We start from the raw sequence: 20,559 nt of genomic DNA on the forward strand, positions 1-20,559 counted from the left end.
TGCCGCGGAGCGGCTGCGCCCGTGAGCCATGGCCGCTGAGCCTGCGCGTCTGGAGCCTCTGCTCCGCAACGGGAGAGGCCACAGCAGTGAGAGGCCCGCGTACCGCAAAAAAAAAAAAAAAAAAAAAAAAAAAAAAATTGGAAATAAAGAACTAAGTGAAAAAATGAGAGCAATATCTCACTAAATAGGGAATATCAACAAAGATACAAATTATAATAAAGAACCAAATAGAAACTCTGAAGTTAAAAAGTGCAATAATTGAAATGAAAAATTCACTAGAGGGGCTCAACAAAATATTTGAGCAGGCAAAAGAACCAGAAACTTTGAAGATAGTTCAACTGAGATTATCAGTATAAGGAACAGAAAGAGGAAAGAATGAAGAAAAATGAACAAAGCCTCAGAGATATAGTACAGTTCAGGGAGACAAAGGAGGGTCAGCCTGTCCTCCTGTTTCTCAAGTACCTTTAATTCAAAATATCAATATGCCAAAGTGGCATGTTTTGGAGTGGCATATTCTGCTGCTCTTCAGTTATATTAATTTGAATCTGAAAAAAAAAGTTGAATGAAAAAAGTGATTTGCAAAAGTACCATTTTCAATCAGGTTCTTAACTATAAGTAAAGAAAATGCTTCTAACTTAAGCAGAAAAAGGATTCATTGGGAGGATAATGATAGTTCACAGAATCAGCAGGAGAGCTGAAGGACTGAGATCCAGGACCAAATTGTGTGGCTATAGCCGAGCCCCAGGCCCTTTGGTCAGCACTGCCATTGCTGTCAGGGGCTGTGGTCTGATTGCAGACCCTCGTGTGGTCACAGGCCTGTCCCAAGCTGGGAGGGCAGCCTGCTGGCCTTTTAGCTCTCATGGTGAAGGGACTCTTCCTCCTCCTAGGAAGGGGCCTCAGACACTGATCAGCCAAAATAGTGACAGATGGCCACATAGCTATCATTTATGTGAAACTTACAAACACCCAAAGCAATAGCCTAGGTTGTTTGTAGATAAGTACACAGTAAAAACAGAATCATTCACCGGAATGACATGCACTAACTCCAGGATAATAGGTACCTCTGAGGAGGGACGGTCAGGGAAAAGATGTGGAACTTCAGTTGTATCTGAAACATTTCCCTCCCTTCCTTCCTTCGCTGTTCAGCTTGCGGGATCTTAGTTCCCTGGCCAGAGATGGAACCTGTGTCCCTTGCTGTGGAAGCAAGGAGTCCTAACTACTGGACAGCCAGGGAATTCCCCTGAAACATTTTATTTCTTAAAAATGAAAAATGTCATCACCTGTTTATGCTTAGTGATGGGTACATGGGTATCATTACTTTCTACACTTATGTGTATCTTACAAATATTTCCTAGTTAAAAAATCACTTCAGTAAATCAGCAGTATCTGTCAGGCCACTCAGGTCTCTGCAGATGTCTCCTTATATAACTTGAAATGCAAATTGATCCAGCACCCACAAGAGGAGATGGAAAGCTTTGCTTGCTAGAACCCACCTATCTTATGAGAGTTTTCCAGCACTTGTACAGAGTCTCTGTCTCCATCAGCTGAAAGCTGGCAGGGCACTCAGCTGAAACTGCAAGACTGAGTAATGCTTGGCTTGATGCTGTTTATTGGGAAGGAGTGATTCATTTCATTATCAAAATCCTAAGCCCTTTAATATGCCTCCCAAGAATTTATCTGGTTTGGAAGATCAGAGACAAAAACTGAAGGGAGAACAAGAATTTCAGAAAAGTTGGAACGATTTTATAAAACAAACAAAAAGAACCAAACCAAAATCTTTGTGTTCAGACTGTGGCCAGTAGGGGTGAATTAGTGGATCTGTTTCTACATATTTAAAAAAAAATTGAGATATAGTTGATTTATAACATTGTGTAAGTTTAAGGTATACAGCATGTTGATTTGAAACATTTACATACTGCAATAGAATTACCACCGTTAGCACTGGCTAGCACCTCTATTGGCACATAATTATTTTTTGTGGTGAGGACATTTAAGATCTAGTCTCTTAGCAACCTTGAAGTTTATAATACAGTGTTGTCAGCTGTAATCACTATGCTGTGCATTAGATTTCCAGGACTTTCTTCTAGTTGCAAGTCTGTATCCTTTAACAACATCTCCCCGTTTCCCCCACCTCACAGCTCCTGGTAATTGCCACTCTGTTTCTATGTGTTTGTCTTTTTTAGATTCCATGTATGAGTTGTATCGTAGAATATTTGTTTTCCTCTGTCTGGTTTATCTGACTTAGTATAATGCCCTCAAGGTCCATCCATGTCATAAATGGCAGGATATCTTTCTCATGGCTGAATAATATTCCATTGTATATATACACCACATCTTCTTTATTCATTTATCAGTGGACACTTAGGTTGTTTCCATGTCTTGACTATAGTGAATAATGCTGCATCCATATATGTAAGTTTTAATAACAGGAAATCAGTTTCTCCTTGTTCCTCTTCCCTCCAAGTAAATGTTTAGCAAATATTTAAAGACTATGGATTTGAACTCTAATTGGAAAAGGTACATGCACCCCAGTGTTCATAGCAGCACTGTTTACTATAGACAAGACATGGAAGCAACCTAAGTGTCCATAAATGGATGAAGATGTGGTATATATACCCAATGGAATATTACTCAGCCATAAGAAAGCATGAAATATTGCCATTTGTAGCAATATGGATGGACCTAGAAAATATCATACTAAGTGAAATAAATCAGAGAAAGACAAATATGGTATCACTTATATGTGGAATCTAAAAAATAATACAAATGAATCTATTTACAAATCAGAAACAGACTCACAGACATAGAAAACAAACTTATGGTTACCGAAGGGGAAAAGAGGGGGAGGGATAAATTAGGAGTATGGGATTAACAAACCATTATATATTAAATAGATAAGCAACAGGATTTACTGTATAACATAAGGAATAATATTCAATATCTTGTAATAACCTGTAATGGAAAATAAAAAGAAAATATAACTTGAATCACTTTGCTGTTAACTTGAAAATAACACAACGTTGTAAATCAACTATACTTCAAAAAAAAAAAAGAAAAAGACTATGTGTTCGAAATGACATCAGAGTGTTAGCCTGCCAGGGTGCCAGGGTACAGCCTGTCTTAGTTTGGTCCTGAGCATAGTTTCTACACTATAACGTGAGCTAAATAAATGGAAGCTATTACTACTCAACAGCAAAAAAACACAAATAACCAGAATAAAAAATACAGAAAGGACTTGAACAGACATTTCTCCAGTGATGATATACAAAAGGCCAACGAGCATATGAAAAGATGCTCAACATCACTAAACATTAGGGACATGCAAGTCAAAACCACAATGAAATATCACCTCATAACCATAAGGATGGCTGTTAATCAAAAAACCCAGAGAATAGCAAGTGTTGGTGAGGATGTAGAGCAGTGGTCCCCAACCTTTTTGGCACAAGGGACCGCTTTTATGGAAGACAATTTTTCCATGGATGGGGGAGGGGGGTGATTTCGGGATGATTCAAGCGCAGTGCGTTTACTGTGCACTTTATTTCTATTATTATTACATTATAATACATAATGAAATAATTCTACAGCTCACCATAATGCAGAATCAGTAGGAGCCCTGAGGTTGTTTTCCTGCAACTGGATGGTCCCATCTGGGGGTGATGGGAGACAGTGACACCCGATGTGTGTTGCTTATGTCCGGTCTACTCCGTGATCTCGTTTGGGTTGCTGTCACTGCAGGAAACCCTGCTTCGCAAAGACAGGATGTTGGAAATGGAAGCAGGCTTTTCAGTGCTTCTGTGGCAATCTCAGGATAGTTCGCCTTGACTTTAATCCAGAACATATGGAGATTTGAAGTTGTCTCAAACATACCTTTAAGGCCACCGTCATTTGAGATCTCAAGCAGTCGATCACCTTCTAGCATGGAGAAAGTTGATTCACCTGGCTTATTCACAAATGGGTAGCGGGTCCATTCCTCCCCAGTTCGGGAGTCTTTTGTGGTTGGGAAGTAATGCTCAAGCTCTTTTGAAAGCTGAGATAGGTGATCGTGCACCAGCTGGGAGAAAGAAGGCCCTGGCTCAGTCTCTTTCAAAAGCTCTGCTAATGTTTGAAACATGTCAAAAATCCCAACGTTCACTCATCGCCCCCATAATTCCAGTTTGGTTTTGAAGTCACCACGTTATCTGCCGACTTGAACACAGTTGCCCTTCTCCCCTGAAGTGAGAGACCGAGTTCATGGAGCAGGTTGAATATGTCACACAAGTAAGCAAGTTTTGCGACCCATTCTGTGTCCCTGAAATGTGCTGCCAGTGGTGACTGTTTCTCTAAAAGAAATCTCTGGATGGGACTTCCCTGGTGGTCCAGTGGATAAGACTCTGCTCTCCCAGTACAGGGGGTCTGTGTTCGATCCCTGGTTGGGGAACTAGATCCCGCATGCATGGCGCAACTAAGAAGCCCGCATGCCACAACTAAGACCCGGCGCAGTCTAAATACATAAGATCTTTAAAAAAAATAAAAGAAATATCTGGGGTGGCTCTCATTACTCAGAAACTCTGGCCAGTGATCTCGCTTTAGAAAGCCATCTCACTTGTGTGTATAAGAGAAGACGTGTGTGCTCTGCACCCATCTCCTCACAGAGCTGTGTGAACAGATGTGAGTTAAGGGCATGTACTTTAATGTGGTTGATAATTTTAATCACATCCTGTAAAACGCTGGTAAGTTCAGGTGACATTTTTCGGCTAGCCAGCATTTCTCTATGGATGACACAGTGTGTAGGCTCACATTCAGAAGTGACCTCTTTGACTGGAGTGGTGAAACCAGAAAGCCATCCAGTCATGGCAGCCTCTCCGTCCGTGCATATACCGACACAAAATGACCGATTCAGTTTTCCTGATATGTAATCATTCAAAGACTTGAATAGTTCTGCAGCTGTGGTGTTGGTTGGCCACAAAAGTGCACATAACATATCCTCATGCAAGTCCTCCTGAAAAATAGATCACACAAAAACAAGCACTGTTGCCTTGTCAACATCAGTAGACTCGTCAACCTGAATTACGTACTACAGTGACCCATTAATCCTCTCTAACAGTTGTGCCTCAATATCCTCTGCTATTTCATCAATTTGTCTAGTTATGGTGCTAACCGAAAGAGGAACACATGCCACCTTTCGAACTGCAGCCTCTCCTAAAAGTTCACAACAAATGTCCATAGCTGCAGGCGGGATCAGCTCTTCACCAATAGGAAAGGGCTTCTTAGCTTCAGTAATGCAATTAGCCACTAAGAATGATGCTCTCAGTGCAGACACATTTGATGAAGTGGTGGCCTTCAATAATTGCTTCTGTTCACGTTATTTTTCTTTTGAAAAACTCCAGAGGCTTGTCTTTTAATGCAGCGTGCTTAGTCTCCATGTGGCGAAGCAGTTTCGAAGGTTTCCTGGCTTCGTTGGATAGCCGGTTGCCACATATTATACAAAGCGGGCTTGGAGAATGTGATTCACCTGTTTCAATGAACCCGTAATTTAAGTAGGACTCTTGGTATTTTATTTTAAATGCAGCTTTCTTTTTGTTGGCAGTCTTAGAGTCTTCTGCTGTCTCATCACTGGGTCTTTCCCCCTTTTCAAAGATGCTCTCCAGCGACATTTGTTTTTTCTCATTTTGGCTAGGGTTCGCTCGTGGGCTCACCAAAACTGTGACTGAGACAAGTGCGCAGTGCGGGGGGGAAAAAGACGCGGACAGAAGTGGTAAATAAATGGGTGGGCCACATGCAGACTAAAATAAGTGTCGGATTCTGACTTAAAGCCTGCCACCAGACGCAGCTTAATTGTCCCTTGCCACTCCCTGATAGGGTTTTGATATGAGTCTGGAAGCAACTGATTTATTATGGTCTCTCTGCAGTCAAACCCCTCTGCTAATGATAGTCTGTATTTGCAGCCGCTCCCCAGCGCTAGCATCACTGCCTCAGCTCCACCTCAGATCATCAGGCATTAGATTCTCATAAGGAGTGTGCAACCTAGATCCCTCGCATGCACAGTTCACAGTAGGGTTCGAGCTCCTAAGAGAATCTAATGTCACCGCTGATCTGACAGGAGGCGGAGCTCAGGTAGTAATGCGAGTGATGGAGAGAGGCTGTAAATACAGATGAAGCTTCGCTCGCTCGCCCGCCACTCACCTCCTACTCTGCGGTCTGGTTCCTAACAGGCCACAGACCAGTACTGGTCTGTGGCCTGAGGGCTGGGGACCCCTGATGTAGAGAAATTGGAACCCTTGTTCACTGTTGGTGGGAATGTAAAATTGTGCAGCCTCCATGGAAAACACTGTGGTGGTTCTTCAAAAATTAGAATCATCCTATGATCCAGCAACCTCACTTCTGGGTCTATGTCCAAAGGAACTGAAAGAAGGATCTCAAAGAGATATTTGTACCCTTGCGTTCACAGCAGCATTTTACTCACAATAGCCAAAAGGTGGAAGCAACCCAAGTGTCCATCAGTGGTTGAATGGATAAACAAAATATGGTATATACATACAAAGGAATATTATTCAGCCTTAAAAAGGAAGGAAATTCTGACATATGCTACAACATGGATGAACCTTGAGGACATTTTTCTAAGTGAAATAAACCAATCACAAAGGGACAAATACTGCATGATCCTACTTATATGAGGGAATCTACAGTAGTCAAATTTATAGAAATAGAAAGTAGAATGGTGGTTGCCAGGGGCTGGGGAGGAGGGGAGAGTGGGGAATTGGGTTAGTGGGTATAGAGTTGCAGTTTTGCACAATGAAAAAGTTCTGGAGATTGGTTGCACAACAGTGGAAAAATGCTTAACACTGTTGAATTATACATTTAAAAATGATTAAGATGATAAATTTTATGTTTTTTTAACCACAATTAAAATGTGAAAAGTTAAATAAATATTAGCTGTCTTACAAGTGAGGAAACTGAAGTCTCAAGAGGGAAGAGGTGACTTGACCAAAATCACTTCCTTTCAACACCGAGCTGGACCTGATCCCATGCTCTTGCCACTCGGCCTCAGGGTTCCTCAAATTTCGAAGCCCTGACGAGGACCTTCCGGGGGAGCATCATTTTGGAGTCGGGATGGTGAAATCGCAGCACAGAGGTGTGTAGCACTGTCCACAGGAAATCTGGTCCTGGCCATCATACAGCCAACTTGGGTCATCCCACAAAACTTGGTTCTTGAGGCCCAGCTTCACAGCCTGAAGGTGGCATTGGTTTATTTGTTGTCATGTTTGATAACAACTGAAGAGTGCATGCTTCACTGTAAAGTCTTATTACCACCTGCCCCTGTTAATAAGCCACAGCTGGGCTCAGAGGAAGCTTAGAGACCCTTCCAGAAACTGTGTGGAGGAGAGAGGGAAGAAGGATTCAACAGCCCCCTCCAACAGAGCAGCGCTGTCTGCAGGGAGGCCAGGTCGGCAGCAAGGGGGTGGGTCTCCCCTCAATATTGGGAACTGATGCCCCTCTAAGAGGGGTAGTTCTTTTTTCCAACCTTTTATGTTGTTTTAAAAAAATTTTTATTTTATATTGGAATGTAGTTGATTAACAGTGTTGTGTTAGTTTCAGGTGTACAGCAAAGTGATTCAATTATACATGTACATGTGTCTATTCTTTTCCAAGTTCTTTTCCCATTTAGGTTATAACAGAATATTGAGCCGAATTCCTTGTGCTATACAGTAGGTCCTTATTAGTTACGTATTTTAAATATAGCAGTGTGTACATCTCATTCCCAAACTCCCAGTCTATCCCTCTCCCCCACCCTTCCCCCCAGTAACCGTAAGTTCATTCTCTAAGTCTGTGACTCTGTTTCTGCTTTGTAAATGAGTTCATTTATATCACCTTTTTATATTCTGCATGTAAGTGATATCATATGATATTTGTCTTTCTCTGTCTGACTTACTTAGCTTAGTGTGATAATCTCCAGGTCCACGCATGTTGCTGCAAATGGCATTATTTCATTCTTTTTAATGGCTGAGTAGTATTCCTTTGTATATGTGTACCACTTCTTTATCCATTCCTCTGTCAATGGACATTTAGGTTGCTTCTATGTCTTGACTATTGTAAACAGCGTTGCAATGAACATTGGCATGCATGTATCCTTTCCAACCATGTTTTTCTCTGGATATATGCTCAGGAGTGGGATTGCTGGATCACATGGTAGCTTTATTTTTAGTTTCTTAAGGAACCTCTATACTGTTCTCCATAGTGGCTGTACCAATTTACATTCATAAGGGCAGGGGGTAGTTCTAATTAAGCATCAAACTTGTTTCTTTGAAACTCAATACTTTCTAGTAGCTATGCAGTAAACAAGGTTAGACATGGTGTATCCGTCCAGTTGCTTTGTTAACTAAAGGAAACTTCTGGGGATTTTGAGGCTGCAGTCTAGTGGGTGAATCACTGAAAAACAGCCCCCCGACTCCCCAGACTTCTGCCTGGAGCTCCTTTAAAGAGGGAGGTACTGCTCCAAGGAAGAAATTAAGATTCTGCCACCAGGAGAAACTTACCCAGACTGGGCCCAGGGCAGGGTCTACATCAGGGCAGGTACCTACGTCAGATGCTGTTGCAGAAGGGCCATGTGCATGTAGTGGGGCTGGACATTGGCTGTGGGGTGGGCCCTGGCTGGGACACTGTATGAGCAGGACACTGAGGAGGCAGAATTAGGTTTCCTGCTCTGTTCTCCAGGTTTTGTAGGTCTGAATAGCAGACGACAGATGCTCTGCAATGGTCCAACCATCTCCTTTGCCTCCTTTCCTACTTGCCTGTGAGCTGCTCGAGCACAAGGGCCCTGTCCTTCTCACAGGATCCCCTGCATATAGAACAGTGGTACCCAGATGGACCATAAATGTTTGGGGGCTTGCTGGTTGCTGACTAGGAGGGTGGTCCTAGAAGTACTTCTAAGGAAAACACTCCATTTCACATTTCTTTTTCTTAATTTTTTTTTTTTTTTTTGACTGTGTTGAGTCGTCATTGCTGTGTGCGGGCTTTCTCTAGTTGCAGCAAGCAGGGGCTACTCTTCGTTGTGGTGCGTGGGCTTCTCATTGTAGTGGCTTCTCTTGTTTTGGAGCACAGGCTGTAGGCGTGTGGGCTTCAATAGTAGCAGCACATGGGCTCAGTAGCTGCGACATGCAGGCCCTAGAGTGCACGGGCTTCAGTAGTTGTGGCATGTGGGTTCAGTAGTTGTGGCATGCGGGCTCTAGGGTATGCGGGCTTCAGTAGTTGTGGTGCATGGGCTCAGTAGTTATGGCGCATGGGCTTAATTGCTCCATGGCACGCGGGACCTTCCCGGACCAGGGATCGAACCCGTGTCCCCTGCATTGGCAGGAGGATTCTTAACCACTGTGCCACCAGGGAAGTCCCACATTTCTTTTATTGTGTTAGAATACTCATAAAATTTACCATCTTACCCATTTTAACATGTAAAGTTTAATGGTCTTAAATACATTCACATTGTTGTGCAGCCATCACTACCATCCATCCCCATAAATCTTCATCTTGTGAATCTGAAACTTTATGCCCATTAACCAACATCTGCCCATTCTCTGCTCGTCCCAACCCCTGCTAACCACCATACAATTTGTACCTTTATGATTTTGACTACTCTAGATATGTCACATAAGTGGAATCAAACAGTATTTGTCTTTTTGTGATTGGCTGAGTTCTTTTAGCATAATGTCCTCAAGGTTCAACCACATAGTCATATGTGTCAGAATTTCTTTCCTTTTTAAGGCTGAATAATATTCTATTATATGGGGAATTCCCTGGTGGTCCAGTGGTTAGGACTCTGCACTTGCACTGCTGGGGGCCCGGGTTCAATCCCTGGTTGGGGAACTAAGATCCCACCAGCCGCGCAGCACAGCCAAAAAAAAAAAATTCCTTTATATGCATATACTGCGTTTTGCCTATCCATTCATTTAGTGATGGACACTTGGGTTACTTCCATGTTTTAGCTATTGTGAGTAATGCTACTGTGAACATGGGTGTAAAAATATCTCTTAAAAACCTGCTTTCAGTTCTTTTGGGTATATACGCAGTAGTGGGATTGCTAGATCATATGTTAATCCTACTTTTAATTTTTTGAGGAACTGCCACACTGTTTTCCACAGTGGCTGTAGCTTTTACATTCCCACCGATAGTGCACAAGGTTTCCAATTTCTCCATGTCCTTTCTGACACTTGTTTCCTGTTTATTGATAGTAGCCATTGCAGTGGATTTAAGGTGATATCTCATTGTAGTTTTGATTTACATTTAATTCTGATTAGCGATGTTGAGCATATTTTCATGTGTTTCTTGGCCATTTGTGTATCATCTATGTAGAAATGTTTATTCAAGTCCTTTGTCCATTTTTGAATCAGTTATTTTCTTGTTGTTGAGTTTAGGAGTTCTCCATATATTCTGGATATTAATTCCTTATCAGATATATGATTTACAAATACTTTCTCCCATTCTGTGGGTTGCCTTTTTACTCTGTGGATAGTGTCTTTTTCTCAATTTTTCTTGAAATAAAATTTCAAGAAATAAATAAAATTATTTATTTCTTTTGTTGAAATAAATACTTTTTATTGAAAATATAATTGACAGCTTTATTGAAATGTAATCAACATACAGTTTCATTGAAATATAATCGACATACAGCACTATGTAAGTTTAAAGTGTACAGCACTGACTGTCACATCTTGTGAAATGATTACCATAATAAGTTTAATGTCCATCATCCATACAGATTTAAAGAAAAGGAAAAAATGGTTTTTCCTTGTGATGATCTACTCTTTTAAAAATGTCCACACATATTATAAAGCAGTGTTAACTGTAGTCATCAAGTTGTACATTACATCCCCAGTACTGATTTATCTTATAACTGGGAGTTTGTACCTTTTGACCACTTTCATCCAATTCCCCCACACCCAACCTCTGGTAACCACAAATCTGATCTTTTTCTCTATGAGTTTTTTTTTTTTTTAAAGATTCCACATATAAGTGAGATTATACAGTATTTGTCTTTCTCTGACTGACTTACTTCACTTAGCATAATGCCCTCAAGTTCCATCCATGTTGTTGCAGATCTCAAGATTTCCTTCCTTTTTATGGCTGAATAATATTCCACTGTGTATATACCACTATTTCTTTATCCATTCATCTGTTGATGGACACTTAGGTTGTATACATGTCTTGGCTATTGTAAATAATGCTGCAGTGAACATGGGGGTGCAGATATCTCTGTGACATAGTATTTCATTTCCTTTGGATATATTCCCAGAAATAGTATAGCTGAATCATATAGTATTTCTATTTTTAATTTTTTGGGCAACCTCCATATTTTTTTCCATAATGGCTGTACCAATTTAGCATGCCACTGGCAGTGCACAAGGGTTCCCTTTACTCCACTTCCTTGCCAGCATCTCCACATCCTTGCCAGCATCCTTGCTAGCCATTCTACCAGGTATAAAGTGATATCTTGTTGTTTTGATTTGCATTTCTCTGAGGATTAGTGATGTTGAGTACCTTTTCCTATACCTGTTGGCCATTTTTATATCTTCTTTGGAAAAATGTTAATTCATGCCCTTTGTCCATTTCTTAATTGGATTATAATGACCCTTGAACAACACGGGTTTGAACTATAAAGGTCCACTTATGCGTGGGTTTTTGTCAATGGTAAATGCAGTGCTGCATAATCTGTGGTTGGTTGAATCCTTGGATGTGGAACTGAGGAGAAGGAGGGCCAACTATAAAGTTAAACTTGGATTTTTTTTTTTGCGGTACGCGGGCCTCTCACAGCCGTGGCCTCTCCAGTTGCGGAGCACAGGCTCCGGACGCGCAGGCTCAGTGGCCATGGCTCACGGGCCCAGCCACTCCGTGGCATGCGGGATCTTCCTGGACCGGGGCACGAACCCGTGTCCCCTGCATCAGCAGGCGGACTCTCAACCACTGCGCCACCAGGGAAGCCCCTAAACTTGGATTTTTGACTGCTCGGAGAGTTGATGCCCCTAACGCCCATGTTGCTCAAGGGTCAACTGTATTTGTTTCATTTTGATTTTGCTATTGAGTTGTGTGAGTTATTTGTATATTTCAGATTTAGTCCCTTATCAGATATATGAATTGCAGATATTTTTTTCTGATTCTGTAGTGTCACTTTATTTTGTTGATCATTTCTTTTGTTGTGCAGAAGCTTTTCAGTTTGTAGTTTCACTGTTTGTTTTAATGTATTTCACTTGCTTTAGGTGTCACATCCAAACAATCATTGCCAAGACCTATGTCAAGGAGCTTTTTTCCTATTTTCTTCTAAGAGTTTTATGGTTTTCAGTCTTACAGTTTAAGTCTGTTTTTTAAGTTTTAAATTCCTTTTCTTTTTTTTAATTGAAGTATAGTTGATTTACAATATTCTGTTAATTTCTGCTGTACAACAAAGTGATTCAGTTACACATATACATTCTTTTTATTTTTTAAAATTAATTTAAAAAAATATTTATTTTATTTATTTAATTAATTTTTTTTGGCTGTATCAGGTCTTAGTTGCAGCATGCGGGATCTTTTTCATTGTGGTGCATGGGCTCTTCATTGCACTGCTCGGGCTTCTTTCTAGTTGCAGCATGCAGGTTTTCTCTCTAGTTATGACACATGGGCTTAGTTGCCCCACAGTATGTGGGATCTTAGTTCCCCAACCAGGGATTGAACCCACGTCCCCTGCATTGGAAGGTGAATTCTTTACCACTGGACCACAGGGGAAGTCCCTACATTCTTCTTAATATTCTTTTCCATTATGATTTATCACAGGATATTAAATATAGTCCCCTGTGCTATACAGTAGGACCTTGTTGTTTATCCATTCTATGTATAATAGTTTGCATCTGCTAACCCCAAACTCCCACTCCATCCCTCCCTTACCCCCTTTCCCCTTGGCAAGTACAGGTCTGTTCTCTATGTCTGTGAGTCTGTTTCTGTTTCCTAGATAGGTTCATTTGTGTCATATTCTAGATTCTGCATATGAGTGATATTATATGGTGTTTGTCTTTCTCTTTCTGACTTACTTCACTTAGTATGATAATCTCTAGTTACATTCATGTTGCTGCAAATGGCATTATTTCATTCTTTTTTATGGCTGAGTAGTATTCCATTGTTCATAGGTACCTCATCTTCTTTATCCATCCCTCTGTCAATGGACATTTAGGTTACTTCCATGTCTTGGCTATCATGAATAGTGCTGCTGTGAAGATAGGGGTGTATGTATCTTTTGAATTATAGTTTCGTCCAGGTATATGCCCGGGAGTGGGATTGCTGGATCATATGGCAACTCTATTTTTATTTTTATTTTTGAGGAACCTCCATACTGTTCTCCATAATGGCTGCACCAACTTACATTCCCACCAACAGTGTAGGAGGGTTCCCTTTTCTCCACACCCTTTCCAGCATTTGTCATTTGGTCTTAGAATTTTAAGTCTTTAATCCATTTTGAGTTAATTTTTGTGAGTGGTATGAGATAGGGGTCTAGTTTTATTCTTTTATGCGTGAATGTTCAATTTTCCCACCATCGTTGTATTGAAGAGACTGTCTTCTCCATTGAGTATTCTTGGCTCCCTTAATAAATACTAGTTGACTGTGTATGCATGGATTTATTTTCTAATAAATAGGCTCTCAATTCTATTCCATTGGTATATGTGTCTGTTTTTATGCCAGCAGCAAACTGTTTTGATGACTGTAGCTTTATAATATAGCTTGAAATCAGGAATGATGCCTCCTGCTTTGTCCTTCTTGATCAGGATTGTTTTGGTTCTTTGGGGTCTTTTGTGGTTCCATATAAAATTTAGAACTTCTGTTAAAAAATGCCATTGGAATCTTGATAGAGATTGTACTGAATAGTTGGCTTGGGTAGTATGGATGTTTTAACAGTATTAATTCTTTCAATCCAGAGTCATGGCATGCCGTTCCATTTATTTGTGTCTTCTTTAGTTTCTTTTATCAACATCTTATAGTTTTCAGTATAGAAATTTTTCATTTCCTTGCTTAAATTTATTCCCAAGTATTTATTGTTTTTGATGCTATTGTAAATGGGATTATTTTCTTGATTTCTTTTTCAGATAATTTGTTGTTAGTGTACTGAAACACCACTGATTTTTATTTATTTGTTTTTGGCTGCATTGGGTCTTTGTTGCTGTGAGTGGGCCTTCTCTAGTTGCAGCGAGCAGGGGCTACTCTTTGCTGTGGTGTGCAGGCTTCTCACTGTGGTGGCTTCTCTTATTGCGGAACATGGGCTCTAGGAGTGCAGGCTTCAGTAGTTGTGGCACGTGGGTTCAGTAGTTGTGGCTCGCAGGCTCTAGAGCACAGTCTCATTAGTTGTAGCGCATGGGCTTAGTTGCTATGAGGCATGTGGGATCTTCCCGGACCAGCTCGAACCCCTGTCCCCTGCACTGGCAGGTGGATTCTTAACCCCTGCATCACCAGGGAAGTCCCCACCACTGATTTCTTAATGTTAATCTTGTGTCCTGCAACTTTACTGACATTATTTCTTAGTTCTAACAGTTTTCTGGTGGAGTCTTCAGGGTTTTCTGTATATAAAATCATGTCATCTACAAATAGAGACAATTTTATTTCTTCCTTTTCTTTTTAAAATAAATTTGGCATATTTTTTAAAGCTTTTTAAAAAATTTTAATTTTATTTAATTTATTTTTGGCTGTGTTGGGTCTTTGCTGCTGTGCGTGGGCTTTCTCTAGTTGTGGTGAGCGGGGGCTACTCTTCATTGTGTTGTGCAGGCTTCTCATTGCAGTGGCTTCTCTTGTGCAGCTTGCGGGCTCTAGAGTGCAGGCTCAGTAGTTGTGGCACACAGGCTTAGTTGCTCCATGGCATGTGGGATCTTCCTGGAGCAGGGCTCGAACCCATGTCCCCTGCATTGGCAGGCAGCTCCTTAACCACTGCGCCACCAGGGAAGCCCCCCCCCACTTTTTTTTTGGTCAGTACCTACCTTTATTTTGACCAGACACATGAGTCAGACGATACTCCCAACAATCAGACCATTAGGGCTTGTAAGTAAAACAGGCAAAAATGGGGAACTAATAACCAAGACCAGCGTCTACCATTTTCCATGTGTTCACAAGTCTTTTTTTTTTTTTTTTTGAGTTGGCCTTGAGTATGAATTTAGAGAAAGTTAGCAGAATATCAAATACTAAGGTGAAGAGACCCTATATGCACACACTGGACCTGTCATGCCCAGCTCCCCTCACCTGCTACCTTTGACTGAACAAGACAGGAAGGAATTATTAAACTATTAGGTAGGATGAAGTTATCCAGTAGGAGGCACACCTCCAGCTCAGGTTTGAGACACCAGATCTCAGAGTAAAGGAACTTACGTTAGGTGGTGTGTAAAAAATAATAGAAGGGGGACTTCCCTGGTGGCGCAGTGGTTGAGAGTCCGCCTGCCGATGCATGGGACGCGGGTTTGTGCCCCGGTCCGGGAAGATCCCACATGTCGTGGAGCGGCTGGGCCCGTGAGCCATGGCCGCTGAGCCTGCGTGTCCGGAGCCTGTGCTCCACAATGGGAGAGGCCACAACAGTGAGAGGCCCGCGTAATGCAAAAAAAAAAAAAAAAATGGCCTGAGACATCCCAGTGATATGCTGTAGAGAATCATGAGTCAAAGGGTTAGTCACATGTATACTGTGGGTCACATGACTCATGAACATGCCAAGTAGGCCGTGTTGCTTGGAAGTTTATCTAGTTTCTGGTCTGGTCCTACCTTTAGTAATCCTGCAATGGCACTTGGGCACACAGTGAGGCCTTTGGCACCATTTCCCTATAACCTAGCCCACACCCCTCTGCTCATCCTCAGGTGATTGGTCTGTTTGTGCCAGTGCCCTTGGGAGGTGAGGGTTTGATGGGCTTCCTGCCAGTGTCTTGGTCGTGTGTGTTGCTGCTGGTGTATTTCAAATACTACTGAAAATATGGGTTCTGAGCATTTTCCTGGTACTGGGTACAACAGGAAACTGCCCCGTGGTCACCTCTCCACTGGACCCAGGGTTATTTTTCCTCATTTTTTCTTTCTTTTCTCCTCAGACTTGTAGTAGGGGTTCCACAACATGAAAAGCAGAAGTATGAGAGGAATGAGAAAGTAGGGGGTGTAGACAGATATAAGGAATAGTCATTTGTGGAAAGTCTTAGGTCCTTGTCCTCTGAAGCAACTGGCTTTGGAGAAATTCTTGAGTAGAAATGTGGAGAGGATTAGAATCAGAGTTGTCACTGTGTGAACCGAGTAGATGATTGCAGGGGTGTGGATCCACCTGCAGCCTTCTTTGAAGAAGGCGTATGTTGCAATGGGAAAGAAGGGCAGTTGAAACACAAGCTCCCAAAACAGGAAGGACTTAAACCACACCTGGGGGTTCTGTAGCAGGGGGTCTTTGTACTCCTCAGTCTACCACTGCCGCAGGTTTCTTAGTTCCACGGGGATCTCAGAGATCACGCGGCAGCACCGCCTGCAGGTCCACAAGCAGGGTGAAGGGGATGTAGGAGAGGAATTAGAGACCCAGCAGCCACTCCAGGCCATGCCAGGCACCCAGAGGCCCCATCATCCATCAGTTGGGCAGAGCGGGAGGAGAGACTCTTTTTTTTTTAAATAGTTTCCAATCTCTTCCTTCCTCCCTTCCTCCCTTCCTCCCTTCCTCCCTCCCTCCCTCCCTCCTTTCCATTCATTCTGCTGTGCTGGGCCTTAGTTGCAGCATGCAGGATCTTCATTGCCGCACACAGGATCTTTAGTTGCACATGCAGGATCTTTTAGTTGTGGCACGTGGGATCTTTTAGTTGTAGCATGCAAACTCTTAGTTGTGACATGTGGGATCTAGTTCCCTGACCAGGGATCGAACCCAGGCCTCCGGCATTGAGAGTGTGGAGTTTTAGCCACTGGGCCACCAGGGAAGTCCCCCTTTTTGATTCTTATGCCTTTTACTTATTTTTCTTGCCTAATTGCTCTGGATGGGACTTTCAATACTGTGTTGAGTAGGAGTGCTGAGGGTGGGCACCGTTGTCTTGTTTGACAATGAGTTTGGGAATGTTCCCACCTCTTTGATTTTTTAGAAGAGTTTGAGAAGAATTGATGTTAATTTTTCTTTAAATGTTTGATAGAATTCACCAGTGAAGCCATCTGGTCCTGGGCCTTTCTTCATTGGGAGATTTTTGCTTACTGATTCAATCTCCTTGCTAGTAATTGATCTGCTCCAATTTCTTCCTGATTCAGTCTTGGTAGCTTGTATGTTTCTAGAAATTTATCCATTTATTCTAGGTTGTCCAATCTGCTGGCATATAATTGTTCATTGTGGTCTCTTATTTCTATAGAATTGGTAGTAATCTCCCCACTTTAATTTCTTATTTTACTAACTTGAGTCTTCTCTCTTTTTTAGTCTATCTAGCTGAAGTTTTGCAAATTTCTTGATATTTTCAAAGAACTAACTTATCATTCCATTGATTTTCTGTATTATTTTTCTATTCTCCATTTCATCTATATCTACTCTTTATTATTTCCTCTCTTTTGCTAGTTTTGGGTTTAGTTTGTGTTTTTCTAGTCACTTAAATTATAAAGTTAGGTTGTTGATTTGAGATCTTTCTTGGTTTTTAGTGTAAGTGTTTATAGCTAAAAAATTTCCCCTTAGGGAATTCCCTTGTGGTCCAGTGATTAGGACTCAGCGCTTTCACTGCTGAGGGCCTGGTTCAGTCCTTGATCTTCAGTCCTAAGATCCCACAAGCTGTGTGGCACGACCAAAAAAAAAAAAAAAAAAAAAATTCCCCTTAGTACCACTTTTGCTGTGTCTCATAAGTTTTGGTATGCTGTGTTTTGGTTTTTTTTTTTGGGGGGGCGGGGTTTGCAATACACGGGCCTCTCACTGTTGTGGCCTCTCCTGTTGCGGAGCACAGGCTCCGGACGCACAGGCTCAGCAGCCATGGCTCATGGGCCCAGCCGCTCCGTGGCATGTGGGATATTCCGGGACCAGGGCACAAACCCGTGTCCCCTGCCTCGTCAGGCGGACTCTCAAACCACTGCGCCACCAGGGAAGCCCTAGTATGCTGTGTTTTATTTTCATTTATCTTTAGGTATTTCTAATATCCCTTGTGATTTATTTTTTGACTCCTGTTTTTTAAAGTGTATTAATTTCCACAATTTTGTGTACTTTCCAGTTTTCTTTGTACTTGATTTCTAACTTCATCTTATTGTGGTCAGAGAAGATACTTTGTAAGACATTTATCTTTTTAAAATCTATTGAGACTTAATTTGTGGCCTATCATATGCTCTCTCTAGGAAAATGCCCCAGGTGTACTTGAGAAGAATGTATATCATGTTATTGTAGGGTGTTGTTCTGTATATGTCTGTTAGGTCTAGTCCTCTATTTCCTTAATTATCTTCTGTCTGGTTGTTCTATCCATTCTTGCAAGTGGGGTATTGATGTCTCCAACTGTTATTATAGAAATGTCTCTTTCTCCCTTCAATTCTGTCCATTTTTGCTTCCTATATTTTAATGGTTGGTCATTAGGTGCTTAAACATTGTAATTGTTAAAGTTTCTTGCTGTATTGAAACATTTATTATACAATGTCCTTCTTTGTTTTGTAAACTTTTCTGATTTAAAGTCTATTGTGTCTGATGTTAGTATATACATTCCTGCCCTATTTTTGTTACAATTTGTATGGAATTTTTTTTATTCTTTCACTTTCAACATGTTTGTGGTTTTGGATCTCAAGTGAGTTTCTTGTAGGCAGCATATACTTGGATCATGTATATTCATCCATTCTGCCCATCTGTGTCTTTTGAATGGAGAGTTGAATCCACTTACATTTAAAGTAATTACCGATAGGGAGAGACTTCTGTTATTGTGATATTTGTTTTTTTGTTTCCTATATGTCATATAGCTTTTTTGTCCTTCATTGGTTGCATTCCTGTCTTCTTTCGTGTTTAGTTGATTTTTTTTTTTTTAGTGAAATGTTTAAATTTCTCCTTTGTATATTCTGTAGCTATTTTTTCCAGTTACCATAGAGATTACATTTAACATAAAGTTATAGTATTCTAATTTGAATTTATAGCAGGTTCGTAACATACAAAAACTTGTCCTTTACAGCTCCATCCCCAACCATTTCACTTGTTGATCTCATAAAATTGTATCTTCATACATTGTGTATGCAATGCATAAGTAATCATTCTTTTAAATGTATGTTTCCTAAATTATGTAGAAAACCAAGATTTGGAGTTACAAACCAAAGTTACCGTAATATGCTTTTACATTAATAATTTTTTTCTTTAGATGTATTAGTCTCTTAAATCACGTAGAAAACAAAAAGTACAGTTACAAATCATTTTTAGAATAATACTAGCTTTTATTATTACCCATGTATTTACCGTTATTGAAATATTCATTTCTCCATATGGCTTTGAGGTACTGTCTAGGGTCCTTTCATTTTACCTTGGAGGTCTCACTTGAGCAGCTTTTAGTGGTCACAAATTTCCTCAGCTTTTGTATATCTAGGAATATCTTAATTTCTCCCTCACTTTTGAAAGACAGTTTTGCTGGTTAGAGGACTTTTGGTTGACTCTTTTTTTTTTTTTTTTTTTTTTTTTGGTGGTACGCGGGCCTCTCACTGTTGTGTCCTCTCCCGTTGCAGAGCACAGGCTCTGGACGCGCAGGCCCAGTGGCCATGACTCACGGGCCCAGCCGCTTCATGGCATGTGGGATCCTCCTGGACCGGGGCATGAACCCGTGTCCCCTGCATCGGCAGGCGGACTCTCAAGAACTGCACCACCAGGGAAGCCCCTGGTTGACTTTTTAATTTGAGCACTTTGAATATACTGGCCTACTGACTTCTTGCCTCCATTTTTTTTTCTATGAGTTTATTTGTTCTTTGAAGTATACTTGACCTACAACACTACAACATAATGATTTGATATTTCTGTGAATTATAAAATGATTAGTCTAGTTACCATCTATCACCATACAAAGACATTACATTATTATTGACTATATTCCATCATTTCATCCCCATGACTCATTTATTTTGAAACTGGAAGTTTGTACCTCTTAATTTCTCTCGCCTATTTCACTCATCCCCCACCCTCTCCCCTCTGGCAAGCACCTTTTTTTTTCTGTATCTATGATTCTGTTTCTGTTGTATTATATTTGTTCATCTGTTTTGTTTTCTAGATTCCACATGTAAATGAAACCGTACAATGTTTGCCTTTCTCTGTCTGACTTATTTCACTTGGCATAGTATCTTCTAGGCCCATCCATATTGTTGTAGATGGCAAGATTTCATTCTTTTTTATGGCTGATAAAATATTCCATATACACACACAGACCCCACATCTTCTTTATCCAGTTATCCATTGATAGACACTTAGGTTGCTCCATATCTTGGCAGTTTTAAATAATGCTGCAGTGAACATAGGGGTGCATGTGTATCTTTTTGAATTATTGTTTTTATTTTCTTTGGAAAAATACCCAGAAGTGTAATTGCTGGATTGTATGTTAGTTCTATTTTTAATTTTTTGAGGAACCTCCATACTGTTTTCCATAGTGGCTGCACTAATTTACATTC

At 40.9% G+C, this 20,559-nt stretch overlaps 1 long non-coding RNA gene, 1 other non-coding gene and 1 pseudogene across 3 annotated transcripts in view; 2 read left to right on the forward strand and 1 right to left on the reverse strand.

Annotated features, from left to right (window-relative positions):
- LOC136792007 (uncharacterized) overlaps window positions 1–20,559 on the forward strand; it is a 125,922-nt gene that overhangs the window by 78,741 nt on the left and 26,622 nt on the right. The window lies entirely within an intron of this gene.
- On the forward strand, window positions 9,765–9,837 carry TRNAA-UGC (transfer RNA alanine (anticodon UGC)). The gene has a single exon. It is a non-coding gene; the product is annotated as a tRNA-Ala (tRNA).
- On the reverse strand, window positions 16,021–16,558 carry LOC131763814 (sigma intracellular receptor 2 pseudogene; annotated as a pseudogene).

Source organism: Kogia breviceps, chromosome 10 (assembly GCF_026419965.1).
Source record: "Kogia breviceps isolate mKogBre1 chromosome 10, mKogBre1 haplotype 1, whole genome shotgun sequence".
NCBI lineage: Eukaryota > Metazoa > Chordata > Mammalia > Artiodactyla > Physeteridae > Kogia > Kogia breviceps.